This window comes from Daphnia pulicaria, unplaced genomic scaffold (assembly GCF_021234035.1).
Source record: "Daphnia pulicaria isolate SC F1-1A unplaced genomic scaffold, SC_F0-13Bv2 h1tg000205l, whole genome shotgun sequence".
Lineage (NCBI taxonomy): Eukaryota > Metazoa > Arthropoda > Branchiopoda > Diplostraca > Daphniidae > Daphnia > Daphnia pulicaria.
This window is the reverse complement of record NW_025804885.1, coordinates 5,001-15,000: the sequence shown is the minus strand read 5'-3', so window position 1 is coordinate 15,000 and position 10,000 is coordinate 5,001. Positions and strand designations below refer to the sequence as shown.

Genomic DNA, 10,000 nt, shown 5'->3' with positions numbered 1-10,000 from the left:
TCCGAAAAATTCCAAGACCGGTTTTTGGTGGAGACCGGTCGGCAGTTGAGCGGGCGGCCCGGCCCGGGCTCTGGTGAAAGTCCGGCGACCCTCTCGGAAATGAGCTTTTTCGTACAGTTACTGCCCGGAACATCCACCACTTTCCTATATAGGGAAGAGGTTGTCGAAAATGAAAATTGAAAAAATTTTCTAAGTCCGAAAAATTGAAAAATTTTTCTAAGTCCCGACGATGGATAGTGAAGCTATAGGCGGCACTGGGACGAGCAAAGACGGCTGAAAAAGAGAGAAAGAGCGAAAGAAAAAAAGTTGGAAAAAATTTCTAAGTCCTAAAATTTCCAAGACCGGTTTTTGGTGGAGACCGGTCGGCAGTTGAGCGGGCGGCCCGGCCTGAGCTCAGGTGAATGTCCGGCAAAATTTCGGAAATCAACTTTTTCGTACAGTTACTGCCCGGAACATCCACTACTTTCCTATATAGGGAAGAGGTTGTCGAAAATGAAAATTGAAAAAATTTTCTAAGTCCGAAAAATTGAAAAATTTTTCTAAGTCCCGACGATGGATAGTGAAGCTATAGGCGGCACTGGGACGAGCAAAGACGGCTGAAAAAGAGAGAAAGAGCGAAAGAAAAAAAGTTGGAAAAAATTTCTAAGTCCTAAAATTTCCAAGACCGGTTTTTGGTGGTGACCGGTCGGCGGGTGTGATGGTAAGCCCCGCCTGAGCTCTGGTGAAAGCCCGGCAAAATTTCGGAAATCAACTTTTTCGTACAGTTACTGCCCGGAACATCCACTACTTTCCTATATAGGGAAGAGGTTGTCGAGAAAGAAAAAGTTGAAAAATTTTCTAAGTCCTAAAATTTCCAAGACCGGTTTTTGGTGGTGACCGGGCGGCAGTTGAGCGGGCGGCCCGGCCTGAGCTCAGGTGAATGTCCGGCAAAAATTCGGAAATCGACTTTTTCGTACAGTTACTGCCCGGAACATCCACTACTTTCCTATATAGGGAAGAGGTTGTCGAAAAAAAGAAAGTTGAAAAATTTTCTAAGTCCGAAAAATTGAAAAATTTTTCTAAGTCCCGACGACGTGGTAGTGACGTGGTTGGCGGGACTTGGACGTATAAAGGCCGATGAAAAAAAATGGAAATGGAAATGAAAATTTCTCGATTTCCGACGACGGTGTTTGGCAACGACTCTCTCGCCCGGCCACTGGTCGGCGCGAGAGAGGAGTGAGCGAGACCCGTCGATTCGAAAAGAGAAGCCGTCACACCGTCGAGGCGTGGCGGCTCTCAAGTGGGTTGGTCGGGCGTGTCGTGATGACTCGCGACCGTAAAAAATTCCCACTCAAATTCTCCCATTTCCGACGACGGTGTTTGGCAACGACTCTCTCGCCCGGCCTCTGGTCGGCGCGAGAGAGGAGTGAGCGAGACCCGTCGATTCGAAAAAAAGCCGTCACACCGTCGAGGCGTGGCGGCTCTCAAATGGGTTGGTCGGGCGTGTCGTGATGACTTGCGACCGTAAAAAATTCCCACTCGTCGAAAATTTTCTAAGTCCCAACTTTGAAAACGACGGTTCCTGAAAGTCGGCTGGCGGTTGGATGGGGCAATGTCCCCGTCCAATCGCTAAAAATGAGCCGGAAAACGGAGACATTATGCGGCGGAACATTAGTGGTTTTCCTTAGTATAGAAGAGGTCTCGATTCCTAAACTCGGAAAAATTTTCAGAGTCCCAAAAATTTTCGAAGTGTCGAATAGTTTGGTTTCTCGAATTGAAAATTTTTTTCAAATTTGCGACATTACGACAAGCAGCGATTGTAAAGCCCGGTCCAAATTTTTCAAACGAGTCTTACTTCTTGTTAGTCCGCCTGGCCGATACCAAAGAATGGCCGACCGTCGACTATCGGGCGAATAGACGGGTGAAAGAAATAAAGTCGAAGCCGGTGGTTGGATAGATATCGAAGGGAAGGCGAAAGAGGCGAAAAGGAAAGCGCGAAATTTCTTTAGTAGCTTCGACGCAAAAACTTTGGTATCGACGGGGAGCTTTGGGAAATGAAACGAAGACGCAGAATGGGAAGTTGTCCGGTTCGGCGTTAGTTGTAGTTTCATTTCCACCGTAGCTGAGCTCCTTTCCGCCCGCCACTTCACATGATTTTAGTTTCGATTCCGTTCGATCGCGCTTGCACTGTCTTTGTTTTTTTTTCACTGCTTGGATCGCGGCTTTGCTCTAACCAGTTTAGCCCCATGCGATCAAAAAGTCTTAAAAAAAAAAACCGTTGAACGGAGACGAACTCGATGAGCTGTCGGTGTGTGAAATATCATTCCTTCGGTAAAACCGTTTTCGAAATTTCCGATGGTCGGTATATGTAAAAATATATCCGAACCGCGATGTGGACGGGAATTCAAACGCCCGCTTCACCGATTGGTGCGACAGCTGAGAAGCTCGTCACTCGATCCAACGACTCTTGGTCGAAAAGTTCAGAAGAGGTGCGCGCGTCAAACATTTTTTTGGTTTCGGACGTTTCGTTTCTTCGGCACGTGTGGTTTGTCTGTGGCCGTCTGTGAGAGAAATCGGACGCTTGTTCTTTGTTATTTTACCGTAACAAGACAAGACGGGAAAGATTCTTTCTTCCAAACTTACGGCATCATAACCATCAGCGTTTACCGTCAGCGACGATACGGAAGAGAAAAGAAAATGGTGCGCGTCTTTTCACTTTTTGACACCGTATCAAAAAAAATTACCGTTCAGGCGGAAATGTGTGTGTGTGTGTGTGAGCCGAGAGATAAAAAATAAAAAAGCCACCAAACAGAACGCTTTCAAATTATTTCGTGCGGCGTGCGCATATTTCACATTTTGCCGTTTGACGGAAGCTCGTTGTGTGGAACACAGAAGTGGAGATGGACGGAGTTGAAGGGGGGCGAAGACGGCCCGGTCGGACAAAGTCAAGAGATTGAAATATACGAGAGAATTGGGTGGAAGTGATGGCAAATCTATAAAATTCAAAAATCGGATGAGATGCGAGGACCGCAAAATGTGGCGTCGACTCTGACTCTCTTTTACTACGAACTTCCCTTCGACGGAAGATATCGAGAGCTGAGCTGAGCGCCCGCTGAGTATGGCCGGCGTAATTACAAACGAGTTACGGTTGGAGCTATATCGATTGTACGTATCCCGAACGTTCATCGAACAAGCCAGATCAACTCGGCGCCCGGTAAGATGTACGCTCAGTTATGGCCATGACACACGAAGGGAGAATTCAAACGGCTGTGAGTGTACGGCCCGCCCGGAGTTGTGTGTAGGCAGTGACCTCTCAAGAAAAAACGTAAAAAAATTTTTTTTGACAGTCACCGGTCTGCGACAAGTAATCAGTACGAAACTTGGGTGCAATGCAAAAAACATTTTGAGAATCCTTGCTTGACAACAACGAATCTAACACGATAAAAAAACGATCCCCATCGGTGTACCGCTTGCTTTTCTCGCGCTTCGGCGCAGAATCGCTTATTCAGCTGCCCTTGGAATATGTTCGTTTCGTGCATACTTGATCTCGGTCATTCTTCGGTGAACTCTTAAAGAATTGCGCACTTTTATAGGGGTAGTCTGGTTGCTTGTCTCGACTTGAAATGATTTGTTTTTTTCCGCCCATGACTTTCTATACGATGCCTCTATGCTGGCCTCTGACCGCGGTTGTTCCGAGTTTTCTCTTTCTCTTCGAAAGTCTTTGCGGAAAATTCTGCCTCGTGTGACCGTTGAGCGGTGAGGTGTGTGTGTGTGTGTGTGTCGTGCGGGGTGATGCGAGAGTGTGCCTCGGCGGTGGAAAAATAAAAATAAAACTCTGAGCCCACAAAAATTTAAAAGATGTATGCTTGTCAGCTTAGTAAAGCAGGCTTGACTTATGAGCATACAGCACGCCACATATGACCGTCGAAAACCGTAATACGGGAAAAAAAGTTGATGAATATATCAAGACCGGTCGAATGAATCCGATTCACTTTGGGCTCATAGACCGTTGAATGGTCTTTGACTTTGGAAATTGAAATGAAAAAAATCCAACAAACGGATCGGATCGGTGTTTCTCTTCACTGGGACTCGCTGTGACACGCCAGGCGTTGCGATCAAAAATTTTAGTTTCCGAAGAAAAAGAAAAAAAACGAAAAACGTGTTGATTTGGTGTGTGTTTGGTGATGCGTGGGCGAAATAAAAACCCGCAACTCGCCGGATGCATATCAAACAAACATACACGAAATACCTGGTTGATCCTGCCAGTAGCATATGCTTGTCTCAAAGATTAAGCCATGCATGTCTAAGTACAAGCCGCTAGACGGCGAAACCGCGAATGGCTCAATAAATCAGTTATGGTTCCTTAGATCCACTCCATCCTACTTGGATAACTGTGGTAATTCTAGAGCTAATACATGCACTCGAGCCTCGACTGCGGGCTTTCGGGCTCGCAGAAGAGGTGCTTTTATTAGATCAAAACCAGTCGGGGCCGGGCTTTCGGGCTCGCGCACCGTACCAATTTTGGTGACTCTGGATAACTTCACGCCGATCGCACGGCCTTCGCGCCGGCGACGTATCTTTCAAATGTCTGCCTTATCAACTGTCGATGGTAGGTTACGCGCCTACCATGGTTGCAACGGGTAACGGGGAATCGGGGTTCGATTCCGGAGAGGGAGCCTGAGAAACGGCTACCACATCCAAGGAAGGCAGCAGGCGCGCAAATTACCCACTCCCGGCACGGGGAGGTAGTGACGAAAAATAACGATACGGGACTCTTCCGAGGCCCCGTGATTGGAATGAGTACACTTTAAATCCTTTAACGAGGAACCATTGGAGGGCAAGTCTGGTGCCAGCAGCCGCGGTAACTCCAGCTCCAATAGCGTATATTAAAGTTGTTGCGGTTAAAAAGCTCGTAGTCGGATGTCTGTCTTCGGCCGGGCGGCGCCGCTCTGAATCAAGGGTGTTGCGTTTCACGCTCTGGGAGCCCGGGTGTCAAAGCCCGACTCTCTTCACGGTCGGACAACATCGCCGGAGTGGTGGTCGGTGCGTCGTTGTTGTATCTGCGGCCAGAGTTGGAAAGTTCTTTCGGGTTCTTTTTTAAATTTTGGTCGTAGTTGACTCGATTCGCTCCACCCAGTCAATCGTTCGGGGTGCCCTTCACCGGGTGTCTCGGGCGGCCGGCAACGTTTACTTTGAACAAATTAGAGTGCTCAAAGCAGGTGTATCCCAACGCCTGAATATCGCAGCATGGAATGATGGAATAGGACCTCGGTCCGATTTTGCTGGTCTTTTACTTTTGGACCCGAGGTAATGGTCAATAGAGACGGACGGGGGCATTCGTACTGCGGCGACAGAGGTGAAATTCTTGGACCGCCGCAAGACGAACAACAGCGAAGGCATTTGCCAAGAATGTTTTCCTTGATCAAGAACGAAAGTTAGAGGTTCGAAGGCGATCAGATACCGCCCTAGTTCTAACCATAAACGATGCCAACCAGCAATCCGTCGGAGTTACTCCAATGACTCGACGGGCAGCTTCCGGGAAACCAAAGTCTTTGGGTTCCGGGGGAAGTATGGTTGCAAAGCTGAAACTTAAAGGAATTGACGGAAGGGCACCACCAGGAGTGGAGCCTGCGGCTTAATTTGACTCAACACGGGAAACCTCACCAGGCCCGGACACTGGAAGGATTGACAGATTGAGAGCTCTTTCTTGATTCGGTGGGTGGTGGTGCATGGCCGTTCTTAGTTGGTGGAGCGATTTGTCTGGTTAATTCCGATAACGAACGAGACTCTAGCCTGCTAAATAGGTGACGGGTTTTATCAATTGAAACCGAAGGGAGTACGGAGGCGTCGGGATCAGGTGGCGGCGATTCGGGTCTCGGTGGGACTGGTTCCTTTAGTGAGGCAATCTCTCGGCTTGGTTTCGTTGTGCTTTGTTCGTCGGGTGTACGGCCTTCACGGGTTGGTTGCCTGGCGGATGAGGTATGGCGGGGCTTTGTCGGGAATGTCTCGCGGGGGCTGGCTCTATTGTTATTCGGTCGTCGTCATCCCCGGCGATACCTTCTGCTCTCGCGTCCGTCACGCAGTCTTCTTAGAGGGACAAGCGGCGTCCAGCCGCGTGACAGTGAGCAATAACAGGTCTGTGATGCCCTTAGATGTCCTGGGCCGCACGCGCGCTACACTGAAGGAATCAGCGTGTTTCACTCTCCCTGTCCGAAAGGACCGGGTAACCGCTGAACCTCCTTCGTGGTTGGGATTGGGGACTGCAATGATCCCCATGAACCAGGAATCCCTAGTAGGCGCGGGTCACTAGCCCGCGTCGATTACGTCCCTGCCCTTTGTACACACCGCCCGTCGCTACTACCGATTGAATGATTTAGTGAGGCCTTCGGACGGGCTTGTCGGGGTGCCGTCGAGTGGGGAGCAATCTCTGCCCGTGCGGTGCCTACCAACGGCGAGACTGAAAGATGGTCGAACTTGATCCTTTAGAGGAAGTAAAAGTCGTAACAAGGTTTCCGTAGGTGAACCTGCGGAAGGATCATAAACGAACAAGACAAATGTTTTGCGCATATGGCTTTGGTTGAGCACGAAACAACTAAAAGTTGCAAAACAAAAAAAACCCCATCAAAAGTCTTTCGGCGTAAGACATCGTATGAACTATGTGTGGGTTGACGGAAGAAAATCATTTATTTTGAACGGGTATCAGGCGCTCTGATGCGCGGTGGTTTAAAGCGGATTCGCCTTTTCAAATTGATTTTTCTTTCCTCGGCTCAAAAAAAAACACAAAGTCTTTCGATTTGGTCTATGGCCGTGAGCAAATTCTTCCTGCTTCGATGGTGAATGTCTCTATAGATTCATTCGACCTTTAGCGGCGCTCACAGTGTTGACGTTAGTAGAGTGAAGAATACGATAGCCCGCCTGGGCCGCGAGTACCGAAGGAACAATAAAGGAGATTTTATAAAGTCTTAGTCCCTAAATCAAACACTTTGAAAAATAAAAACTCGGTGGATGGAGAGTCGGAAAAAAAAAAAAAAAACATCAAGATTTTGAACGGGTATCAGGCGCTCTGATGCGCGGTGGTTTAAAGCGGATACGCCCAATCGAAATTGTTTTTTTTTTGTTTCTCTCTTCGTCTTCGGGATTTTTTGATTCTCGGTGGGGGACGAAAGTGTGAGACTTTACTCTGGACGTTCTTTTCGGGCGTAGATACTCGTGGTTGCGTGCGTGTGCGTCGTATAGACTAACACTCCAAAGCCCGACACTATGCCGTTGAAAACCGAATGTTTTTTAAGCTTGCCCTTCGCCCTCTCGATGAAGTAGGAAGAATTCAAAATCACAATAACACACTAAACCCAAATTCTAGTACGAGTGTTTATCGGAACATTTTCTTTCTGGCTTTCTTTCTCCGCCCTCGCATTCATTTGCTTGGGCGGGTTGGAGAAAAAGAGAGAAGAAAACGAATATGTCGTTTTATATACGACCCTGAACGGTGGATCACTAGGCTCGTGGATCGATGAAGAGCGCAGCAAAGTGCGCTAATCCATGCGAACTGCAGAACACATGGAGCATCGAAATCTTGAACGTAAATGGCGGCCCAGCTTCTCGCTCGGGCCACATCTGACTGAGGGTCGGTCGAATGATGAACGAACAGAGATTTTTTCAGTCTTGGTTTTGCATGTTGGGTCGCGGCGAGATTTATTTTTCACCCGGCCTGACCGCATAAAAGCTCCCGAATCTCTAACGTCTGGGTGCCGCGCGACTTAAGTGTCCGCGATGCCTCAAATACAAAAAAGGGGGAAAAATAAAAGAAGGTTCGCCCTGTTTTGTTTTTTTCCTCTCTATTCAAAAGAAACCTTTTTCGATGGCAAAACAGATGGGAAATTTTTGAGCCAACTCAAAAAAAAATTTTAGAAATAAACACATCTTCTCGAACAAGGTGTCGGCTGCGTGTGCGCGATATACCGCTTCAACGCGAGTTTAGTTGTGTGTGTGCGCCGGGCGTGTCGAAGTGTCGACCACCGCGAATTATCACTCACTCTAACCGCTCGTTATGCAAGCTTGGTTCGCGCACGACGCGTTGTTTCAATACAAAAAGCCGCAGGACGCCCTGTCACTTTTCGTAAATTAATTTTTGCGAATAACGAGAGACTCGCTTTATTTCGAAAAAAAAAAATTTGAACCGGCAATTATTCAATCTTTCCCGGCTTTAAAACGCCAAAGTCTGCCGAGCTAGATAAAGTGTTGTCTCCTTTTGAAAACAAACAATTCATTCTGACCTCAGTTTAGATGAGACTACCCGCTGAACTTAAGCATATCAGTAAGCGGAGGAAAAGAAACTAACAAGGATTCCCTTAGTAGCGGCGAGCGAACAGGGATGAGCCCAGCACCGAACCTCGCGCCCGGTTGAGCGGGTGCCGAGGAATGTGGTGTTCGGGAGGATCGTGCGCGTCTGTCCGGTATCTATCGTCCAAGTCTCCATGAACGGGGCGAGCAACCCACAGAGGGTGTCAGGCCCGTAGATAAGACGAGCCGAGACCGTGCATCGGATCCCTTCCCAAGAGTCGGGTTGCTTGAGCGTGCAGCCCTAAGCGGGAGGTAAACTCCTTCTAAGGCTAAATATCGCCACGAGACCGATAGCGAACAAGTACCGCGAGGGAAAGTTGAAAAGAACTTTGAAGAGAGAGTTCAAGAGTGCGTGAAACCGTTCAGGGGGTTAAACGGGTGGGCCCTCGAAGGTCGAACAAGTCCCCGCTCCCGGCACTTGGTTGTATGCCCTTAACGCTGCATGGAGACTGCCTGAATTGGCGGCTCTCTTGCATAAGTCGTTCTGCGATCGCAATAGCCACGCCAAGGTCCGCAAGTGGGGGGCCTAGTAGGACTCCGCGACCGACTGGGTGTCTGTTACACGGGGCGTCCGTTAGCGAGTTTCGTGGTTACCTTCGCGGGTGCCGCGATGACGAGCGCGGCGTTTCCCAACAGTACTGCCCGGTCGTGACCTGTCTCCTCCCGGGAGGTGTCGTAGCTTTTTTTTGTAAAAGAGAAAAAGTTGCGGTGCTCAACCTGTGGAGGCCCAGAGCGGAGAGTAGAAGTCGGGTCCCACCCGACCCGTCTTGAAACACGGACCAAGGAGTCTAACATGTGCGCAAGTCGTCGAGAAATTATCAAACTAAACTCGCGAGGCGCAATGAAAGTGAAGCGGCCCCGATGAGGGTGCATCCGCGAGGGGTGATCCCGTCTCGAACAGAGCGGGCGCAACCCCAGGGCGTCCGAATGCTCGCGAGATCTTTCCCCCTTAAAAGGGTTTGGTCGAGTCGGCCGGACGAACCCAGAGCGCACACGTTGGGACCCGAAAGATGGTGACCTATGCCTGGCCAGGACGAAGCCAGGGGAAACCCTGGTGGAGGTCCGCAGCGATTCTGACGTGCAAATCGATCGTCGGAGTTGGGTATAGGGGCGAAAGACTAATCGAACCATCTAGTAGCTGGTTCCCCCCGAAGTTTCCCTCAGGATAGCTGGTGCTCGCAAAGAGAACAAACGGAGTTTCATCCGGTAAAGCGAATGATTAGAGGCCTTGGGGTCGAAACGACCTCAACCTATTCTCAAACTTTCAATGGGTGAGAAGCCCGGCCTTTTTCCTTGATTGAGGCCGCGGCAATTGATTTGAATCTGAGCGCCCAGTGGGCCATTTTTGGTAAGCAGAACTGGCGCTGTGGGATGAACCAAACGCCCGGTTAAGGCGCCTAAACGACGCACATTTCGGATCCCACGAAAAGGAGTTGGTTGCTAAAGACAGCAGGACGGTGGCCATGGAGGTCGGAATCCGCTCAGGAGTGTGTAACAACTCACCTGCCGAAGCAACTAGCCCTTAAAATGGGAGGCGCTATAGCGTCGTGCCTATACCGGGCCGTCGGTCGGCAGAGCGAATAACGTCCGTGTCAGCTCGAAGAGAGCGACGGCGCTGAGGCCCCGACGAGTAGGGGGGTCGCGACGGTGAGCGTAGAAGGGTTGTGGGCGTGAGCCTGCC

General features: G+C 49.5%; 3 non-coding genes across 3 annotated transcripts in view; all 3 read left to right on the top strand.

The window, feature by feature from the left end:
• Positions 1-4,225: 4,225 nt before the first annotated feature.
• Positions 4,226-6,520, top strand: LOC124319817. Its single transcript, XR_006913503.1, has one exon. It is a non-coding gene; the product is annotated as a small subunit ribosomal RNA (ribosomal RNA).
• A 934-nt stretch (positions 6,521-7,454) lies between these two features.
• Positions 7,455-7,607, top strand: LOC124319816. The gene has a single exon (XR_006913502.1). It is a non-coding gene; the product is annotated as a 5.8S ribosomal RNA (ribosomal RNA).
• Positions 7,608-8,248: 641 nt separating this feature from the next.
• Positions 8,249-10,000, top strand: part of LOC124319818 — a 4,575-nt gene continuing 2,823 nt past the window's right edge. The window contains exon 1 of the ribosomal RNA XR_006913504.1: positions 8,249-10,000. This exon is cut by the window's right edge and continues 2,823 nt beyond it. This is a non-coding gene — a ribosomal RNA (large subunit ribosomal RNA).